Source organism: Chiloscyllium punctatum, chromosome 26 (genome assembly GCF_047496795.1).
Source record: "Chiloscyllium punctatum isolate Juve2018m chromosome 26, sChiPun1.3, whole genome shotgun sequence".
NCBI classification, from domain to species: Eukaryota; Metazoa; Chordata; class Chondrichthyes; order Orectolobiformes; family Hemiscylliidae; genus Chiloscyllium; species Chiloscyllium punctatum.
The window spans coordinates 23,596,243-23,618,397 of NC_092764.1; positions in this window are offsets into that span (position 1 = coordinate 23,596,243).

Genomic DNA, 22,155 nt, shown 5'->3' on the forward strand with positions numbered 1-22,155 from the left:
CAAAAGAGAGAGGGAAGAAATACTAACCAATTAATTATTTGTTTTCTTATGAAAACTGTACAGATTGTACAGATATGACAGGTTGAAACAGGTTGAAGGGGCTCTCTGCCTTTGGTTTTTACCTACTGCTGTCCTTCTAATGTAGGTCTGCTCTCCTAGTCTGTTTCTCAGTGCTGCTAATGTGCTGCATACTCTACGCTATCTGTGTCACATGGCGTTGACCTCACCACTGGCAGGTAGTGATTGACCTGGTGCACAGCTTGGTTTTCAATATTTTGCCGACAGCAGAAATCCTGGAAGTTCCCCACAAATGGTGGTTACTTTGACACCAGTGAGTGTAAGATACTTTGAGAGCAGTGCCAAAAAAAGATATGGTGCATGTATAATGAGGTGTACCTTTGAGACTGGCATGAGATAACACAATAGAGTTCACAAAAAAAACTAATTGTGAAATCCTTGCAATTGACTCGTCTGATTTTCCATAAAATTCAGCCTGTAATTTTAGGAACAGCTGTAACAGTTTGAATCTTGATGTTAATTCTATTATGTTGTCTTTATTATTTCTCAAAGTCTCCTTTTACAGGAAGATCATTAATTAGCCTTTCCTTAGTGCATTAAAGCAAAGCTATAATGGCTTAAACCTTCATTGAGATAATGATCATAATGAAGAAAAGGAGAAATGAAGTGGTGGTGATAACAGTGAAGATTAAAAAATGAACTGCTGGCCACAAACACACATTCCTGGAATTAGACAGTGCCTATTATCACTGATCTCCTCACACCTTGTGTTATCTCCATTCTGATTTCAATATGCCATCTCAAATGATTCCACATGAAAGAAACTAGTTACTCTTTGTAAGGATATAATATTTGACTCAAAGAATATGAAAAGAACTGGAGCAGTGAGAATGGAGTGAAAATGTACCAATATGCCAGTCAAACTGACAGATATGGTTTCCTTTAGCTTGGGTGGTCAAAAATCTAACATTTCATTGGTAATGTAAGATAAATATTTGAGTACCATAGAGCACTTTCCTTTTTATAAGGTGATGGGAGGTCTTAGCTGCTTCTCAGTATCAACAGATTGTCAGATCATTTCATTGGAATCCAAGACAGTCCTGATTTCAAGTGTGGCTGAGGAGCAGTTGCTGCTTTCCCTCTCACTGAAATATAGGTTGTAGTCCCTCAAGATGCTAAAGAACAGAATACACAAGACCTTGCATAAAACTCTAGAACATTTGGAACATGGGTAGAGGAAGCTAAATATGAAATCATTCAGGATTTTATGTAAACCAGAAATGTATCTATCACATTGATTGGTAAACAGGCAGATCTAAAGTCCAGTAGAATTGTGCTGAATATAGCCTACTGGAAATCTCATTTGTCAGAACAGAAGCACATTTTGGGCAACTGACCTCAAAGCACTACTGAATTGCACTCAGGAGTGAAGATTAGGAGGCTGCCCTGGTTCAGTGTGGGTATGCAACAAGTCTTTGGTCCACTTCAGAACCAAGCTATCAAGAGAAGAGAATTCCTTCAGCCGTGCACCTCTTCTGATCCTGATCCTCAGGTTGCAACTGGACAATCACACAAATAGGAGAAAGGAGAAAGTGAGGACTGGATATCAGAATCAAACAGTGTGGTGCTGGAAAAGTACAGCCGGTCAGGCAGTATCCGAGGACCAGGAGAATCGACGTTTCTGGCATAATCATGTCATTGGCAATTTGGGTACATAATGTTATGCCTGAAGTCTTGGCTTAAGAAGTGGCTACAGTGAAATTAACATTACAGACACAAATGTTACTAAGTTAGAATCATTGGATTTTATTGTACACAGGAGATCATTCAACCAGTTGCGTCTGTACTGGCTCCCAAAAAATTAATGGAATCATAAAATCCCAACAATGGAAATAGGCCATTTGCCCAAAACGTTCACACCAACCCTCTGAAGAGTATCCCACGCAGACTCATTCCCCTACCTGATTACTTTACATTTCCCCTGATTAATGCACCTAACCTAAACATCCCTGAACACTATGGGCAATTTAGAATGCTCAATTCAACTAACCTGCACATCCTTGAATTGTGGGAGGAAACCAGAGCACCTGGAGGAAACTCGCACAGACACGGGGAGAATGTTCAACCTCCACACAGACAGTAACCTGAGGCTAGAATTGAACCCAGGTTCCTGGTGCTGTGAGGCAGCAGTGCTAACCACTGAGCCAATGTGCCATCCTTCATTGAGCCACCGTGCCGCACAGAACTGCCCATCTAGTTCCATTCTCCAGCCCTATCACCGTAGCCCTCTGAATTCATCACTTTCAAACATCTATCCAGCTTTCGTTTGAAACCTGCAGTGGAATCCATCTCCAACACCCTCCCAGGAAGCACATTCCAAATCCTATCAACTTTCTGAATAAAGATGTTTCACCTCATCTCTTGCTAACAATCTTGAAATTGTGACCCCCTAGTTATTGAGATATCAATTTGTGGAAACAAAATACCCTTCTTTACCTTGTCAAAATTGTTCATAACTTGGAAAACCTCAATAAAGTCACCTCTTAAACTTCTCTGCTCCAAGGAGAATAAGCCCAATTTCTCTAATTTTTTTTGTATTTAAAATCCCCCATTCTTGGTATCATTTTAGTAAATCTCGTTTGCACTGTCTCCAGGGCTTTAGCATCCCTCCTTAAATAAGGTGTCCAGAACTGAACACAATACTCTAAAATGTAGTCTGACCAATGATTTGTAGAGGTGCAATATTAATTTTTTGTTTTTATGCTCTTTTGCTTTATTTACAAACACAAAGATCCTGTAAGTCACTTCAACTTTCCTGACCACCTTCAGAGAATTATTCATGAGAACCCCAAGCTCTCTCTTGAACTCCCCTTAAAATTGTACCAGTGAGCCTGTATTGTCTTTCCATATTTCTTTGAATAAAGTGAATTATCTCACATTTCTCTGTACTGAAATTCATCAATCAGGTGTCTGCATGTTTATTTTACTTATGTATATTGACAAAATGATTATACCCTTTTATTGTGCCATCTCTTTCTGGCACTAGTTTTATCCAAGGACTTTCTCGTTGCTTTCAGCCTCAGCAAAACCAGGGACAAGAGATTTGTCTTTATGTTGCCTTTTGGTCAAAGTGACAGTAGCCTTTTATGAAAAAAAAATCAAACACTTACCAAAGACTTTTGAGTTAAGCCAATATTTGCCCAATATTGCTCAGACCTAATTGCTAAACTAAAGAGGCAGATATTTGTAAAAGAAGAGAACTTGATGGACTTCCAGAAGACTGAGAAGTGAGAATCATTTTCCAGCTTACCAACAGTAGATAGCACACCACGTAATGGTTCATTTATAACTGGGACTTCTAAGGACATTGACAATATTTTCCCCACTTACTACATTATTATGAAAACAGCTATTTGGTGTTTACTTCTGTTTTGCTCCAAGATTAATAAATGGGGAAAGGTATCTCATAGAATTTAATATTTCACGGGCAGTGGTGTATTTTTCTGAAGAATATAACTTTTGGCATTAATTATCAAGCCATTAATAAAAATAAGAGGGGGAATGGTGCTAAACATGAAGGCTAATGGAATGTTGAACCTTATTTAAAGGAGGTTGGAGTATGAGAGTCGGGAAGTCTTGCTGCAACAAGTATAAGGTGCTAGTAAGATCATTTCCGGTGTACTATGAACAGTTTTGGTTCCCTTTTTTCAGGAAAGGTTTCATTGGAGGCATTCAGAGAAGAGGCACTGGGATGATCCTCAGTATGGTGGAATTGTCTAAAACAAAGGCTAAACAGGTTGGCACTCTACTCACTGGAGTTTAGAAGAATGAGAGGGGATCGCATTAAACATATGGGATTTTTCAGGGGCTTGACAGGGTAAATGCTGAGAGGATGTTTCCCTTCATGGGAGAGTCTAAGACCAAAGGGCATTGTCTCAGAGTAAAAAGGCTGAGGTGAGGATGAATTTCATCTGAGTGTTGTAAGCCTTTAGAACTCCTTCCATCAGAGCTGTGGAGGCAGAGTCCTTGTGGGGATATCTAAGGCTGAGATCAATTCTTGATCAGTCAGGGAATCATGGGTTACAAAGAAAAGGCAGGAAAGTGGACATGAGGACTGGTGGAAAGGCTCACAGGGCCAAATGGTCAACTCCTGTTAGTATTTCCTTTGGTCTTACAGTCTAAACATGCGTCTATATACGATGATGGTTAAAACATAATATTGGCTTAAAATGCCATTTATGTTTACATTTTCCACATTAGTTTGCATGCACTTTTCTGCATACCCATGTAAGTGGCTACTAATGTGAAATGAATAATTTTAATAATAGAGACTGCTATTTCCTCTGATCGAATAAAACATTGTGTTATTTATATTTGTGTCTTGATTCTCAAAACCCTCTGATTGTTACTGTTTTGAATTATTTGTTTGCAACCTTTAAAAGAAAATCTGGATTTATCCATTAACACAGGATCGTCCTCGATAATTACCTGCAAAATAGGAGAAAAATATTACATTTAGAATAAATATTTTGAATTTCTATGTGCCATGTTTAATTTTTGATAAGTTGTGCTGCCTCACAATCGCTAATGTGGAAAGGATATTTCCCTCATAAAACTATAGCTAATTAATAAGTACTGAAGACAAATGTGAACATATCATTACCAGTGTACAATCAGTTCTGGGGTTAACCATTGATGGTTTCAAAACTTGCTAAGATCATTGGACCTTTGAAATTATTTATTGACCAAAGATACATGACGTACTTTGTCATAAACGTTGAAAAGATGCAATTTTATTCCAGCTATTGAGCCACATTTTGTACAAACTCCTTTTCCAGCACCCTGTGATTAATGTAGATATCTTGCTTTTAATTATCCAGTTCACCTTGTTTCAGTTCATCCCTATCCTACTGTGATGTACGATAGATGCAATGAACCTGAGTTAAAAGCAGACAGTTGGAGATTGTAAGAGTATTTATCCAAACCTGGATGGATGACAGCAACCGTGTTAGTATCAATATTATTTAGTGATTCCAGTAAGATGTTTATCAGGTTGCTGATGTTCTATTACATGCAGGTATGGCACATTCAGAACTCAAGACATATTATTTTATAGTCACACAGTTAACCAAACATCACAATCAATTTAGAGATACTTGACAAAAATTATATATTGTTCTAGTTTAATGGTACATCAGCGTAGCTGTGGTGTTCATTCACATTCAAGTCTAAAGTAAACAGGAGTCCCCTGCAGTTTAGTGATTTGTACACTGACAATCATTCTTCTGTTGTATGAACTACATTATACAGCTCATTCTCCTTTTTGGTAAAATGAATGCCTTAGTATTGACTGTAGAAGATGCAGATAGTTTAATGACAAACAATTGAGGCCTGCTTTTTCTGAATTTCTCCAGGTTACCAAAACCAAAACACAGTAGATGCTAGAAATCTGAAAAAAAAAATGCATGCTGGAGAAATTTAGCAGGGCTAGTAGCATCTGTGGAAAGAAAACCAACAGTTTTTTTTTGAGTCCAATATGATTGTTCTTTGCAACTGAGGAGTCATATTGGACTTCAAACCATATCTCTGTTTCTTTGTGCACAGATGCTGCCAGACTTACTGAGTTTCTCCAGATTACACTGTGCTTGTTTCAGATTTCCAGCATCCACAGTATTTTACTTTTAATTGGATTGCCATAAGGTATTTGGAATCAAAGTATTTTGCAACTCCATGGGCAAATTGTTTCCATTTTGAATCATTGGTCCAAAAGTCGTCTGAATTATTAATATCAATGATCTAACTGAAGCTTTAGTGAATTTCCTCTAATCTAATAGCTTTAAGGAAGTCTTCAGAGTGATGTATTTCTTTTGTCCTTTTTTGGGTTGCTAGCCATTTGAAAACTCTAAGTAAGACCTGGCAGGCCAGACGTTATTGACAAGCTGCATGCTCTTCATAAGACCATAATAAATAGTATCAGGAGTGGACCATTTGGCCCCACAAGCCTGCTTCACAATGCAATAAGATCATGACTGATCCGACATTCCTCACATCCACTTTCCTGCCTTTTCTCTGAAACCCATGATTCCCTGACTGATCAAGGATCTGTCTCAGCTTTATGTATACACAAGGACTCTGCTCCCAAAGCTCTGAGGCAATGAGTTTTAAAGGCGTACAACACTCAGAAAAACTTCCTCCTCATCTCAGCCCCTTTATGCTGAGACCATGCCCTTCTGATCCTAGACTCTCCCATGAGGGGAAACATTCTCTCAGCATCTACCTGGTCAAGCTTCTTAAGAATCCTTTATGGTTAATGAGTTCATCTCTCATTCTTATAAACTGCAGTGAATAGAGTCTCTGGCAATTTTCAGTCTTATTCATGACTCCTCCAATACCAAAAAAAAATCTATATCCAGGAAACCTGAATAAACATTCAGAATATGAGTCACAGAGCCATTGAAGAAATACAGCACAGAAAAAGGCCTTTTGATCCATCAATCTAAGCTGGTCAGAAACAACCACCTAACTATTACAGTCCCATTTTCCAGCACTTAGTTCATAGGCTTTTGCACTTGCAATGCCAAGATATACATCAAAATACTTCCTCACAGTGAGTTCCAGATTTCCAATGCCCTGTGAGTGAGAGAAACTAGTTCCTCACATTCCCTCTAAATCTGACCCCCCTCAGCATTAATCCCTTCAACTAGCAGAAACGTTATTTCCTGTTCACCCATTCTGTGTCCCTCGTAGCTTATACATTTCAATTGTATATCCCCCCCTGTCTTTCCAATCTTTCTTCATAAATAAAACTCGTCAGCCCAGGCAACATCCTGGTAAATCTTCTCTGCACTCTCTCCATTGCAATGATATCCTTCTTATAACATGGATTCCAGAACTGCACACTGTACTCTAAATGTGGCTAAACCAATTCTTTTATACAGTTCCAGCATAATGTCCTTGCTGTTAAACTGTGTATGCTTTGGCTACTGAAGGCAAGTATCCCACATACCACCTTAATCATTCTATCCAACTGTCCCACTACCTTAAGGGATCGATGGACATGTGCACCAAAATCATTCTGACCTTCGGTGTTTCCCATGGTCCTACTATTAATCATGTTCTCCCTTGCCTTGTTTGTCTAGAAGTAAGGTTTTTAAAAATGTGCAGTCCATTGAAGTTTATTTAGAGGCAGTATTGCCTGAATACTTGTAGATCTGGCTTCAAGAAGTACATTAGTTTCCATTTGATGATCATTTAGTTGAATCAAGAGTGTCTAATGTAGTGTGTCTCTGACGCACTGTGCAGATTTCATTGCCGAACAAGACTATGGTGATGAAAACAACGTTTGCATGAGGGCTTCTGTTTAAGTGTGGATTGTTGTAAACTACCTGCTGCCATATTGCATAGAAAGCTGAAATTGCACAACTTCATCCAAAAGATTCATATTCAGGAATAATATGATTGCACCAATCTTCAAGAAGTAGTATCAATCATGTTGTGAAAACTATCAGTGCATTTGTCCTTGTTTGTAACATGGAAAATGATGGTATGGGCTGGATTGCCTGCTTTCTATGGTTGAGGAAATCCTGTTTCAAACACTGTGGCTTTAGATTGTCCTGATAAATTCATAACACATTCTTTGGTTGCCTGACAAATCCAAAAAAAATGTTGAGAACAAAGTCAGGAACTTTTCAATGCATTCATTGACTGGACCAAAACATTTGACTCAATAAAGTGTAAGTCTCGTTGGATTATTCGTCAAAGGTTTCAACTTGAACAGTATTGCATCTGCTTCATGATTATATGTGTGTGGTTGTATTGATTGGGAAATCAAAAACAAATGCTTCAAAAGCCAGATTTGCTGAATACATCACAATGCTTTGACTGCAGAACTAGATACCTATACGCCAGAATAAACTACCTTACTGAAACTATTGCATGACATTCATAATACTGATATCTATCTGACAAGGTAGAAAATTGTGCAGCAGGTTAGGCAGCATCTGCTGGCAGGAAAACAGGGTAAACATTTCAAGTCAATGATCTTTTATGAGGACTTTTTATAAAAATTCAATTGGATTTGCCAGCTAAGCATACCCTACTGAAGTGAAGCAAGATATCTATTTCCTAGATCTTCAAACTCTCCTAAGGAACTGTTTAATAGTGTTATGTAGTATTTAATTGCCCTTTGTTATTTACCTTAGTTTTTAAAAGAATTTATAATTACTATCACCCGCTTCTCCGTTGTTTTCATAATTTTGCTGACAGCTTTTGTTAGTCTTACCTGAATCTAAAGCATATCATTGTTGTTTTGAAAATTTGTTTCTTTAGCACTCCAAAAATATTGTCACTCAAATCCTTGCACATCAGCAGTGAACAAATGTCTTTGACTTCTGAGACATGAACAAGTAAATGTTTATTATTTGAGACAGATTCACCACATAGCACAGAACCCTACAAAGATTACTGACTGAATCAGTAACAGTAAATGGAATATCAGGAATATCATGGTCTTGATTTGGAAACATCAACCTATTGTGATACTTCAGGTTCTTGTGTGCAATTCTGCTTTTGAGAGAAGAAACAGTGAAATAGCACAAAGTGGTGCTGTAAGGGCCAGAATTGTGATGAAGCTATTTTCCATCTTTGAGTGACTTAGGTATAGTATTTTGGTTGCATTCAATACAAATTTAAAGCAACCACAAATTGTCTAAACTGTCTTTACCTCCAACAGCCAGTAAATTGTTCTAAACATTTGGCCTTCAGTAAGTAAGTCAGTCATTAACATTTCAGCAGATCTTCAAAGTTCCTTTGATTAATCAAGACAGGGGCTATATGGTTTTGTCATAATGTTTCATACTGCTTGTTATCAAAACAATAAATTCACTAAATTAAGGCTAGAAATGCACATCTATTTATAACAGGACCAATTTTAGCTCATATTTTTATGGTGAGTTAGACTTTATTTTTCTGTGTTATTTTCCCGTGAACAGCACGTTTTCAATTAAGTTGAGACAACTTGCCATCTGCTTTAATAAATAGTGTCTGACTGAAGGACACTATGATAGAAGCTGGTGCAATGCACCAACGGTAATACAATAATAGAGGGCAGTCTCCTGTGGAAAAAAAGTGTGACACTCTTTTTGCCACTTCATATTAATGATTCACTTTACTGCACAAATATTTATTTGGCACAGATTCATCATTGTCTAATAAAATAGACTGCCTTGCTCTGAAAATATCTTTGCATGTATATAAAAGATTTGAATTTAAAAAGGCAATATCAAAGTGATGTGAGATTTGAAGGAATTCCTCAACATGCTATTGCAGCTGGCTAACACATTGTCAGATGAGTCTCATGAGAAATGTGCTCAGCATTTACAACAGTAGAACAGGCCACAATGGCTAGCTAACAAATAATTCACATATACTTTTAAGAACAATTCAAAGAAAGTAGACCTTAATTCTTTATGAGAATCATCAAAATAGAAAACTAGATATCAGAGATCAAACAACAACTGTATTTGTGTTCCTTGGATAATAACATTGTAAGCACCTAACAACTTCTTCATGAATCCTAAGCGTCCACCTTCTGACACCATCCTGTATCCTGAGACAGATACTCAATTGTCTAAGTGCCTGTTTCACATATGGTTGAGGATGGACTAGGAATGTTCTTCAACTTTCATATTGTCCAGAGTTCCCCACTGAATTCACTTTTCACTGTACACTAAAGCTGAAGTGAACATTACCTCACCCAATCCATCATTATGATTACCTGTTTACATCTCTGAAAGACAGTCCCACTGCAACTTTATTTCCTCATAATACTATGAACATACTCTTCAACTCCTTCATCAATCCCAGGTTCAGCTTCAGCAATGCTCTGGTCATTGCTGGAGACTCACCTTAAATCATCCCTGTCCGATCTAAAATTCCATTATCTGCTTTCTGTCCAATTTTGCAATTCCTAAACAGAGCACCCACCGGAGAAGCACAGTATCACTGAAAGCAACATCTGGATTTACATGTTAAATTATTTGTACAGACTCCAAAGATCCAATCATTTTTATGGAGTAGTAACAGTGAATTCTGATTGCTACCCATTATTAGTGTTGTAGAATTTGAGATTTTTTCATAAGCTGGAGAGACTGAAAAAGCAACATCACGTTCTAGGGTTCTGATTATTTTCCAGCATCAGGAAAATGGATTCCAAATGCTGCATTTTTATCATCTGAAACCTAAGAGGTGTGGAATCCCTTAAAATTAATTCTAAATTGTGCCAATGTGCATACAGTACAGTCAATGTCATGTGGATGTGAAGACTCATTCTCTATTTTTGGCAGGTTTTTCTTCATCTCGGCATTAAAAGTTATGATGAACAACCTGTCTTCAGTGATTAAAGCTGTTCATTTAACTGAAGTTTTATTGCAGTTATATAATGTGGATGTTTTGATGTTTGGTTTCTTTGGATTCTAAGCATTGGAAACTTATAAAATGCAACATAGTTGGATACATTTACATTAAAGAAAAATATTAAATTCAACTGATTTATGAAGTCATCTGACCCCATGATATATTGCAATTTGACTAGAACTGTGAAAGCAAGCTAAAATAGTATATAGTAAAACTGTTCATCAAAATCTTCATTGAATGCATTCATTTGATGTCGGCATTGCTGGATCAACTAACATTCATTACACATCACTAACTGCCCAGAGAGCAACTAAGAGTCAGCCACACTACTGTGGGTCTGGAGTCACAAATAGGCCAAACCAAGTGAGGATGGGAGATCTTCTTCTCCACAGGATGTTAGTGAATCATATTGGTTCTTACTACAATTCACAGTGGTAACACACTCTCCATTAGGCCAGTTCTTTACTCCAGATTTTTATTGAATTCAAATTTCTCCAGTTACCATGATGGGAATTTGAATCCAATCCATAACATTGGCTTGTGGTTCTGAATAACAAGCCAGAAACATTAGCACTATGCCATCCCCTCTTAAATTTATATTTAAAATTAAATAATTGTTTTTGTTCATGCAAACAATAGTTCACATCTAAGGATGTACATCCATTGAGGAACTATTGTGTATGCTTTTACACTGACATCACACTGAGTTGTAAAAGCCAATTGGATGAAAAAACGATGACTGTCAACTGTATTATTTGTGAGATTACAAGCTTTTTGCAGGCACTTGGTTCTGCGGTGAGTTGGCTGCTGTGGTTCAATCATGTACTGTTACTGGACTATTTCTAGTTTTCCAACATTTTATGTGAAATACTGAGGTATATTAGCAATATTGGAAATGCTTCCATGGCATACATGTTTGAATAAATCAAGTAGCAAGAAAAGTAATTTTAACCTGTTATTGAAACACAAAGCTTTTTTCTATCCCCAATTTTTAGGCAACGATGTTATTTACAGTATATATATGTAAAAAGATTCAAATCTTAAAGCTAATGCAGCAAATGTATGGCACTTTTGAAATCTTTATTTGTTACTCTGCAGTATATGGTGATAGTTCTCATTTATTATTCTTAATTTGTGCATTTTTACATTTGCACCATTAAAGCTGTCTGAATTTTATTTTCAGACTCGACTTGCTCTTTAAAATAATTGCATTGCTTGTGAAACATGTAAGGCTTAATGAGAATCACTATCAGTTAGGCAATGTGCCGTCCAAATAAAAAGAACACAATTACAAATACAGGAGTTTCAAAATAAAGCCATGAGATCAACATTTGAAAAGACAAGAAACTGATTAATGCTTTGGGGTGTAGTCTTTGCAAGAATTGAATTCTCTTAATGGTATCGAGAAAACCACCTGAGAAATGGGAAAAAGAATACAAGGTAAAATTCAATTCAATATGGCAAACTTGGGATATAGATAACAAGCAGTTACTTTGTTATTGGATATTCAGTTATCTTTGCTGGTGGCATTTGCATTTTTTATTCATACGAGTTGCAGATTCAATACCCAGTAAGTCTTTAAGCACAAAATCTAAACTGATATTTAACTTCCATACTTGTAAGAAGTGATTATTTGATTGTTGTGGATTATACCTTGTGAACAAGATTTAAAACTTAAGGTCCTGTTTATCATTTTGTATTGATACAAAAATATGATTTTAGAGTAAAAGAGGTGAATTCTTCTCCCAGACTGACTCACATTCTTTATTTCAGCCGTAATCCACCAGAAACAGATTCAACTTTCATTCATTCATTTGCTTTTTGATAGAAACTGTCACTCACAAATCATCTTCAGTGTTGCTTATCTATTGGTGGCAAAGCACATTGCAGCACCATGAGGACATAAAGCAACACAGGAATTGACAGTAGAGGAATAAGCAATGCCATCTCCCTCCCCCACTCCCCACCAGAGGCATCCTGTCACTCAATTAGATCACAGCTGACCTTTCACTCTAGACCGTATACCCTACTGTGATACACCTGCCCAATATAAGTCTATCAACTTTAGCCTTGAAAACGTCAATTGACCCAGCATTAAGAACTTATTGGGGAAGTTAGCTCCAGTTTCTCACTGTCGTTTGTGAAAATATGTGGTGCAAGACATTTGTTTTCTTACGTGGCCAGCCAATAAGTGAACCAGGTTAAATCTATGGATGGGGCACTGAATCATTCATTATTCAGTCAGCTGCAGAGTTGTGACGAACATTTTAACACGTGTTATCCTTCAGATATTGATGCAGCATTAACAAAAATGACAACTTCCATTGAGCAGCAAAGATTAAACTATGTTAATGATATCAAATTCTCTCATTGGAAAGAATTTCAACACTTTTATTGCAACTGACTAAAACTTAAGAGAAACAATAATGTTTAAGGAATAAATATGGAACTGGGTCAAAAGCAGGGAAGCAATCCATTTGATATTTATCAGGTTCAGAAGACTTTAAAATAGCGGATAGAGTCTGATTTTGGTAATGCCATCCCCATTTCAGACAATTTCTGTCAGTGCAGTATAAGAGTGTGAGTAGCCAACTTCTACCCAACACCCTCGTTTGTACCAGTTCCATCATTGGAGGTGAAAAATGTGTTGCTGGAAAAGCGCAGCAGGTCAGGCAGCATCCAAGGAGCAGGAGAATTGACGTTTCAGGCATAAGCCCTTCTTCAGGAATGAGGAAGGTGTGCCAAGCAGGCTAAGATAAAAGGTAGGGAGGAGGGACTTGGGGGAGGGTTGTTGGGAATGCGATAGGTGGAAGGAGGTTAAGGTGAGGGTGATAGGCCGGAGAGGGGGTGGGGGCGGAGAGGCCGGGAAGAAGGTTGCAGGTCAAGAAGGCGGTGCTGAGTCCGAGGGTTGGGACTGAGATAAGGTGGGGGGAGGGGAAATGAGGAAGCTGGAGAAATCTGCATTCATCCCTTGTGGTTGGAGGGTTCCTAGGCGGAATATAAGGCGGTCTTCCTCCAGGCATCATGTTGCCATGGTCTGGCAATGGAGGAGGCCAAGGACCTGCATGTCCTTAGCGGAGTGGGAGGGGGAGTTAAAGTGTTCAGCCACGGGGCGGCTGGGTTGGTTGGTGCAGGTGTCCCAGAGGTGTTCTCTGAAACTTTCCACAAGTAGGCGGCCTGTTTCCCCAGTGTAGAGGAGGCCACATCAGGTGCAGCGGATGCAGTAAATGATGTGTGTGGAGGTGCAGGTGAATTTGTGACGGATATGGAAGGATCCCTTGGAAGTGAGGGGGCAGGTATGGGCGCAAGTTTTGCATTTCTTGCGGTTGCAGGGGAAGGTGCTGGGAGTGGTGGTTGGGTTGGTGGGGGATGTGGACCTGATGAGGGAATCACGGAGGGAGTAGTCTTTCCAGAACGCTGATAGGGGAGGGGACGGGGAAATATATCCTTGGTGGTGGGGTCTGTTTGGAGGTGACGGAAATGACGAAGGATGATATGATGTTGGTGGGGTGGTAGGTGAGGACCAGTGGGTTTCTGTCCTGGTGGCGATTGGAGGGGTGGGGTTCAAGGGCGGTGGAGGGGGAAGTGGAGGAGATGCGGTGGAGAACATCGTCAACCACATCTGAGGGAAAATTGCGGTCTTTAAAGAAGGAGGCCATCTGCGTTGTTTGGTATTGGAATTGGTCCTCCTGGGAGCAGATGCGGCGGAGGCGAAGGAATTGGAAATATGGGATGGCGATTTTACAGGGGGGGCAGAGTGGGAGGATGTGTAATCTAGGTAGTTATGGGAGTTGGTTGGTTTATAGTAAATATCCGTGTTGAGTTGGTCGCCCGAGATAGAAATGGAGAGGTCTAGGAAGGGGAGGGAGGAGTCTGAGATGGTCCAGGTAAATTTGAGGTCGGGGTGGAAGGTGTTAGTAAAGTGGATGAACTGTTCAACCTCCTCGTGAGAGCACGAGGTAGCGCCGATACAATCATCGATGTAGCAGAGGAAAAGGTGGGGGGTGGTGCCAGTGTAGCTGTGGAAGATGGACTGTTCCACATATCCGACGAAGAGGCAGGCATAGCTGGGGCCCATGCAGGTGCCCATGGCTACTTCTTTGGTTTGGAGGAAGTGGGAGGATTGGAAAGAGAAGCTGTTCAGAGTGAGGACCAGTTCAGTCAGTCGAAGGAGGGTGTCAGTGAAAGGGTACTGGTTGGTTCGGCGGGAAAGGAAGAAGCGGAGGGCTTTGAGGCCTTCGTGATGGGACATGGAGGTGTACAGGGACTGGATGTCCATGGTGAAGGTAAGGCGTTGGGGGCCGGGGAAGTGAAAATCATGGAGGAGATGGAGGGCGTGTGTGGTGTCCCGAACATAGGTGGGGAGTTCTTGGACTGAGGGGGACAGGACCATGTCGAGGTATGCAGAGATGAGTTCGGTGGGGCAGGAGCAGGATGGGACAATGGATCGGCCGGGGCAGTCAGGTTTGTGGATTTGGGCAGGAGGTAGAAATGGGTGGGACTATGAGGTTGGAGGCGGTGGATGGGAGATCCTCTGAGGTGATGAGGTTATAGATGGTCTGGGAGATGATGGTTTAGTGGTGGGATGTGTCGTGGTCAAGGGGGCAGTAGGAGGAGGTGTCTGCAAGCTGGCGCTTAGCCTCAACAATGTAAAGATCGGTGCGCCAAACTACCACCGCACCTCCCTTATCTGCCGGTTTGATGGTGAGGTTGGGGTTAGAGCAGAGGGAGTGGAAGGCTGTGCGTTGTGAGGGTGAGAGGTTGGAGTGGGTGACAGGGGTGGACAGGTTGAGGTGGTCAATGTCGTGGCGGCAGTTGGATACGAAGAGATCAAGGGCGGGTAAGAGGCCAGCACGGAGTGTCCAGGTGGATGGGGTGTATTGGAGGCAGGAGTAGGGGTCGTCAGAGGGTGGACGAGAATCCTGGTTGAAGAAGTAGGCGCGGAGGCGAAGGCAGCAGAAGAAATGGTCGATGTCTCGCTGCGTGTTGAACTCATTAATCTGGGAGTGTAGGGGGATGAAGTTGAGGCCTCTGCTGAGGATTGATCGTTCATCCACAAAGAGGGGGAGGTCTGGAGGGATGGTGAAAATATGGCAGGGCTGGGAGCTAGGACCTGGGACCTAGTGCGGGGCTGGAGCTGGGAGTGGGGACGGGGTTAGGTGTGGGGATGGGGTTAGGCGTGGGGGTGGAGATTGGCGTGGGGGCAGGGATCGACGCGGTGGCAGGGATCGACGCGGGGGCGAGGACGCATGTGGCGTGGTCGTTGTGCAGGTGAGTGACGCCACTGGGGAGGGAAGTGGATGCAGCGACGGCAGAAACAGTGTTGTTCCTAGTGGCTGTGAACCCCGCGGAGGCCATGAATCTGTCGGCGATGGTCTGTGCTTTTCCAGCAACACATTTTTCAGCTCTGATCTCCAGCATCTGCAGTCCTCACTTTCTCCATCATTGGAGGTGACCACTTTGACACTGCACCACCCCTTCAAACCCATTCTATTAACAGAGATTGTTCACAGCATCTCTGATAAGAGATGAAATGTGGAAAATCCTGGCCCTGAGGAGGTGGTCAAAAATAAAATTGACATTACTTTTTGAAATAAATCCTATGCTCTCACTTTTCATAAAACTGTTAAATCAATTACAACATTAATAGGTTCAACTTTTGGGAAAAAAACCTTGTCTACTTCAGAATTTTAGTCTTTTGTAAATAAAGATAGTCACTGAAACAAAATCAAAGATGTGCAACATATTAAAAGGTAGTACAGATGGCAGAGAAAATTTCACTCAGTTTGCAACTGTGCTATATAAAATTACTCATTAATTCATTGTTAATATGTAGCTGTTTTGATTTAGAAGAAAAGGAAAATTGGAATTTAATTTCAGTTCTGTGAAGGTGACATTTTAAAAAATGGTCAGAAAGACATTTGGAACAGGGAACTAAAGGCATCATTTCTAAGAAAGCATGTGATTGACATTAAGTGCCTCGGTCAGATACCCAGGAGGTTAATAGATTGATGTTTACAAAGGAGAAGTTTACTACTTCAAAAAGATAGATGGCTAGAAGCCAAAATAGTGTTTCAGTTCAGAAGAATAGTTTCATATCAGCAGAGAATGGTTTAGTTTGTAGAAGGATCCAGTTTGTGAGAATTGGTAGAAATCACCAGGCTGTCAGAATTAGAAAAAAGTATTAACACCATCTGAACTGAAAAAAAGGTCAGTTCAGTAAGAAACACTGAAGTGAAAACAAAGCTGATACTTTACCCAGATCGAGTGACTATGAAGGGTATCGCAGAGAAAAGGGTCAAAACTATCCTATTGCTGTATCCATCAATCTCGTTTGAAATTACCATATAAAAGGTTTTTTTTTCATTTCTGTGGTCTTGCTAAAATAACATTGGCTACCCCGAACGGATATGTTCAGTGAGTGGCAACCACAATAATCAAATTGCAAAAACAAAATCTATCAGATTTTAGTCTGAGTTCTGACTTGTGCAGTCTTAACAATTTGCTGGAATCAGAACAAAGTGGGAGCTTTTGGTGAAATAGGAATATTTCAGATTTAAGAGGATTCCATGAAATTTTTGAAGAAATTAGTACATGGAGGAATGGTGCATAAGAACAGTACAGTCGTTGTGAAGTATTTTATACGGACTGAACTTTGAATGTCCCTAAAGTTTTTCTAGAAGTAAAAATATAATAGTGGATTCTTTGAAATTTTTGACACTACATTGAGAGAACTAGCAGATAGGGTTGGGTAGAAATTTTTAGAAAATCTGTTAAGAGTTAAAATGTTTAAAGTGATTACCCAGCATTTAAAATTAAAAAGAGAGTCAAAGGTTTAATTTGTAACCACTAATATTTAGATTGAAATGTCACCATTTACAAAACTCCTTCCTTATCTGCTGTGGTCAATGGGTCTCTACAATGAGGCACACACAAAAGAGGCAGTCAGACTTTCTAACTTACACTCAATACTCTGTTAATTAAAGCAGTTTACCAGATTTTTTTTTGCCTTGCATTTTTGCAAGCTTAAAGAGCAGGGGATTTTGCAAACGTCAGAATGTGTTACTTAATCAGGCAGTATATGCCCTTTAGGAGCACTTACATTAACTCGATAACTTGGTAATTCCCACACTACAGGTTAAGGCCCTTGGAGCAACTCAAAATATGATTTGTTTTAACTGAGCACTTAGCTTAAATAGCACTCCTGAGTTCAGGTTCCTGCTTGTGTGAATGATGATAGACTCCCATCCCCCTGGTGACAAAACCTGGATCTGTCAGAAAGAGGAGCTGTCCACATCCAGGTCTTGCCCACTGTTTTTAAAGGTCCTACCTCTGAGAAAGTCTGGCCCCATGTTTTTGATTCAGTAATAACTGAATCTGTCTTTTGCAAAACCCCTTCAAATAGCTATTAAAATGATGATACTTACTTTGTGTGTGGTTTCTTAAATTATAATGTAATCATCTTGTTCATTTTCAACTTGTCAATCCAAATTTTGTTTTAAATATTCTGCCATATGGATTAAGAATATGATTAGCTTAGGTTTATTTGGAAGTTGTTTCAAATATTATCTCTCAATCTTCTGTCAATTATACAGTTGTTTTACATATTAATCTAAAAATGTCCACTTAATTCATCTTTACTTTTTGTTTGGTGATTTTAACACTAACATGGTAACTCATGGTGATTGATTTCTATTTCCATACCTCAAGACACCTAAGGTGTCTTAACATGATAGATGTGGAAAGGATATTTTGTTTTTTCAGGGGAATCTAGAATTAAGATTACTGTCTTTTGAAGACAGATGATGAGGAGATATTTTCTCAGTGCCCTAAGTCTTTGGAACTCTCTTCTTCAAAAGGTGGAGGAAGCAGAGTCCTTGAATACTTTTAAGGCAGAAGTAGATAGATCCATAATAAACAAGAGGTGAAACAGGAATGGAGAGTAATTAGATTAGCCATGATCTTATTGAATTGCAGACAATGTTTGAGGTGCTGAGAGGCCTACTCCTGCTTCTAATTCATAAGTTTGTAATTTTTAAAATTCATTTGTGGGAGGTAGGCATTGCTGGCTGGCCAGCATTTATTTCTAGTTGCCCTTGCGAAGGTGGTGGTGTGCTAACTTTTTGAACTGCTGCAGTCCACCTGCTGTGGGTTGACCCCACTGCTGTTCAGAAGGGAATTGTATGAGAAAAAACAGTTTATATTCTGGTCGAAGATGCACTATGATGCCTAATGTTGCATGGAATTAAGGACTAAGTGAATTAGAATGGGGCATGCTGGGAAAATATTTTGCCTTTTATCTTTACTGAGTGGTGTGGTCATGGTCCCCTTTCACTTCTAAGTAGTAACCACAGTACATAGACATAATAGGGCACAAGAGGGTAGCTGATATTACATCAGTTAATTAGCTGGTCAAGAAAAAGAGGGAGCTTTTGTGAATGACTTGCCCACATATTACCCATCAGAGAAAAAAATGTCCTTTAACTGATGTTAATGCTTGTCCTCAGTTTCTGATGAAATTGAGATGCAATAGCAATGAGTCACCACCGTGAGTTATTTAAATTAATTATTAAAACATGAATTCTATTGATGCTGGATGGTCTGCCATATTCTGACATGTTGAAACTTTCTTACTTCACCAGTTTCCATCCAGACCAAGTTCCAGTCACAGTTTATCACTAATTTAAAAATCAAAACCATTTAAAAATAAAGACAGGGAAGTCTTATTATTTGCTACCCTGCAGTTTCTTTTACTTTCAAATTTATTCTTTTCAGCAAATTAATGCTGTCTTCTCATTGTAACTTTGAAATGTTTGACCACATTTTAAAATGCTTCTGATTTTGAAAATTGCCTTGCCAGGTAATACTGCTTGAATTTGCATAGGGAGGGTTAAATGTCTTCTTTCTAAAAGTAACCAAACTCTGATGAACTTTACTTTTTGTATCAGAGATTTGATATATTTCTCTGAAAGTCCGAGATTTCTAGTAATTAAACTTCTTTCTAGTGCAGTAAAATTCCACAACTGAACTGCAAATACCACAGACAAAATCAAGTCATAGCCTTGGATCATTGGAAATACTCTCCAAGTTAGTGGGTTTTAGGTTTAAGTTCCAGTCCAGAAACCAGAGAACAAATTGAGGTTAATAATTCAGTTCAATAGTAAGGAAGTGCAGAACTTCTAGAAATGCTACCTTTCAGATAAGACATCCAAACATGGCTCTGTTTTTCTTCTCTGGTGATTGTAAAAGATTCCACAGCAGTATTTGACGAATTTCTGAGGGGTTCATTTCTTGGTTGGATCAACAGTTACTCTTTAACCAGCTTCAGTTAATTGTAATCTGGTTATTTACATTATCACTTGTAGAACATTGCCATCTGCAAATTGCAATGCTAAAATGACTGCAATTCAAAAATTCTGAAGCATTTCACAATGTGAAGGAATTCTGCATAAATGCAAGTTATTTCTTCTTGTAAAGGTCAAATGAATAATTTCCTAACATACTACTGTGTATAATAATGATTATTACTGACATTGTGTCACTGAGTGGCTTAAACTTCCCTTCAACTGACTTAATCATTGTTAAATTATCCTTGAAAATGATCAAGAAATCCAAAAAATGCCCACAAATAATTATGATCATTTAAATATGCACTTTTAAAAGAAAGAGATAGCAATGAGAAGATGCAATATGGTTCTCCTGTGAAATAAAGCTTTTCACAATCTATTAAATAGTAATACAAAGTGCTCAATGTAAATTCTTGACAATTTAACAAAGTGAGCCAAGATATGGCATCAAATTTAAAGAAGCAGCAACGATTGTGAGCTGCAATTTCATTAAAATCAGACCAGACACAGGCTTATAAATGTCAGGCTTATAAATTCTCATGGAGATAATCCAGACGCCTACACAATGCTTGTTATGGCCATTTCTAAACTATAATGTGTTGATTATAGATAAGTTTTCATCTTGAACTGAGATAGTGCCTGAAACAAGAAGGTGCTTTAAGCGTTGCAAAGTAGTGGCGTTTACATCATCAGGGTTAGTTGGGCAGGATATCTGGTCAACCCGGATGAGTTGGACCGAAGGGTCTGTTTCCATGCTGTACATCTCTGTGACTCCATGACTAAGTCCAGTACTCTCTTATTTTTGTCAACTGGCATAGGATAAAATTGACCCCACAAAATGCTGAAGTAAAATTGTAGCAGATTCCTTCAGTTGTATTGAGAGAGGAAAACTCAGGATTCCAGAATGCATTACAGCCTGGTTACTTTGCAAAGGCTCAACTCCTTTTCAGTTGGGTGGCACGGTGGCACAGTGGTTAGCACTGCTGCCTCACAGCGCCAGAGACCCGGGTTCAATTCCCGCCTCAGGCGACTGTGTGGAGATTGCATGTTCTCCTCGTGTCTGCGTGGGTTTCCTCCAGGTTCTCCGGTTTCCTCCCACAGTCCAAAGATGTGCAGGTCAGGTGAATTGGCCATGCTAAATTGCCTGTAGTATTAGGTAAGGGGTAAATGTAGGGGTATGGGTGGGTTGCGCTTCGGCGGGTCGGTGTGGACTTGTTGGGCCGAAGGGCCTGTTTCCACACTGTAAGTAATCTAATCTTTGGGCGGCACGGTGGCACAGTGGTTAGCACTGCTGCCTCACAGCGCCAGAGACCCGGGTTCAATTCCCGCAGCAGGCGACTGACTGTGTGGAGTTTGCACATTCTCCCCGTGTCTGCGTGGGTTTCCTCCGGGTGCTCCGGTTTCCTCCCACAGTCCAAAGATGTGCAGGGCAGGTGAATTGGCCATGCTAGATTGTCCATAGCGTTAGGTAAGGGGTAGATGTAGGTTTATGGGTGGGTTGCGCTTCGGTGGGGCGGTGTGGACTTGTTGGGCCGAAGGGCCTGTTTCCACACTGTAAGTAATCTAATCTAATCTAATCTAATCCTTTTCAGTTATTATTCAAATCCAAATTCACACATGATCTTGCATCACAAAACTCTTATGTAGCTACAAGTTTAACTTGAGAGTAAAAAAAAAGGCAAAAGCCAACAGTGGTGGATTCAATCAAGACCACAGAATAAAGGAAATTGGCAAGAAGTAAAATGAAGGTGGCAACAAATCTTGAGGTTATAGAGGTAAGGATAATATAAGGGAGTTTTGGGAAAGAATTAATGAAATAGGTTAGAAAAATGCAATCATCAGTCTATTGTGTATTTCCAGATAGAACTAGTCTTCCTATTGATGTCATTTTGCTGACAAGAATATCTGTCACCTCTACAATGGATGAGATTTGATGAGATTTTGATCTCATAACAGAATGTCTAATATTCACCTTATTGACAAACAGGTGTATAAAGCAAAGCTTCAATGAGAATAATACATTGTTATTACTCGTATTGAGAAAAGAAAGATGAAGGACCAAAATAAGAGAACAAAAAGATAAATGAGGTAAATCAGGAAGGAAGCAAGACTGAAGTGAAGTCAAAACCTGAACATTTTGTACTTGTCACATCATTTTTTTTATGCTGTTACATCTATCTTGTTCATTGTGAAACTTGAAAAATGTAACCAATGCCCACTGCAAAACCACCAAGACAACAAATCAGTTTTGTCACGATGTTTAATGCTACACAAAATTAGAGGAACAAGCAACTGGACTTAGTCATGGAGTCACAGAGATTTACAGCATGGAAACAGACCCTTCGGTCCAACTCATCTGGGTTGACCAGATATCCTG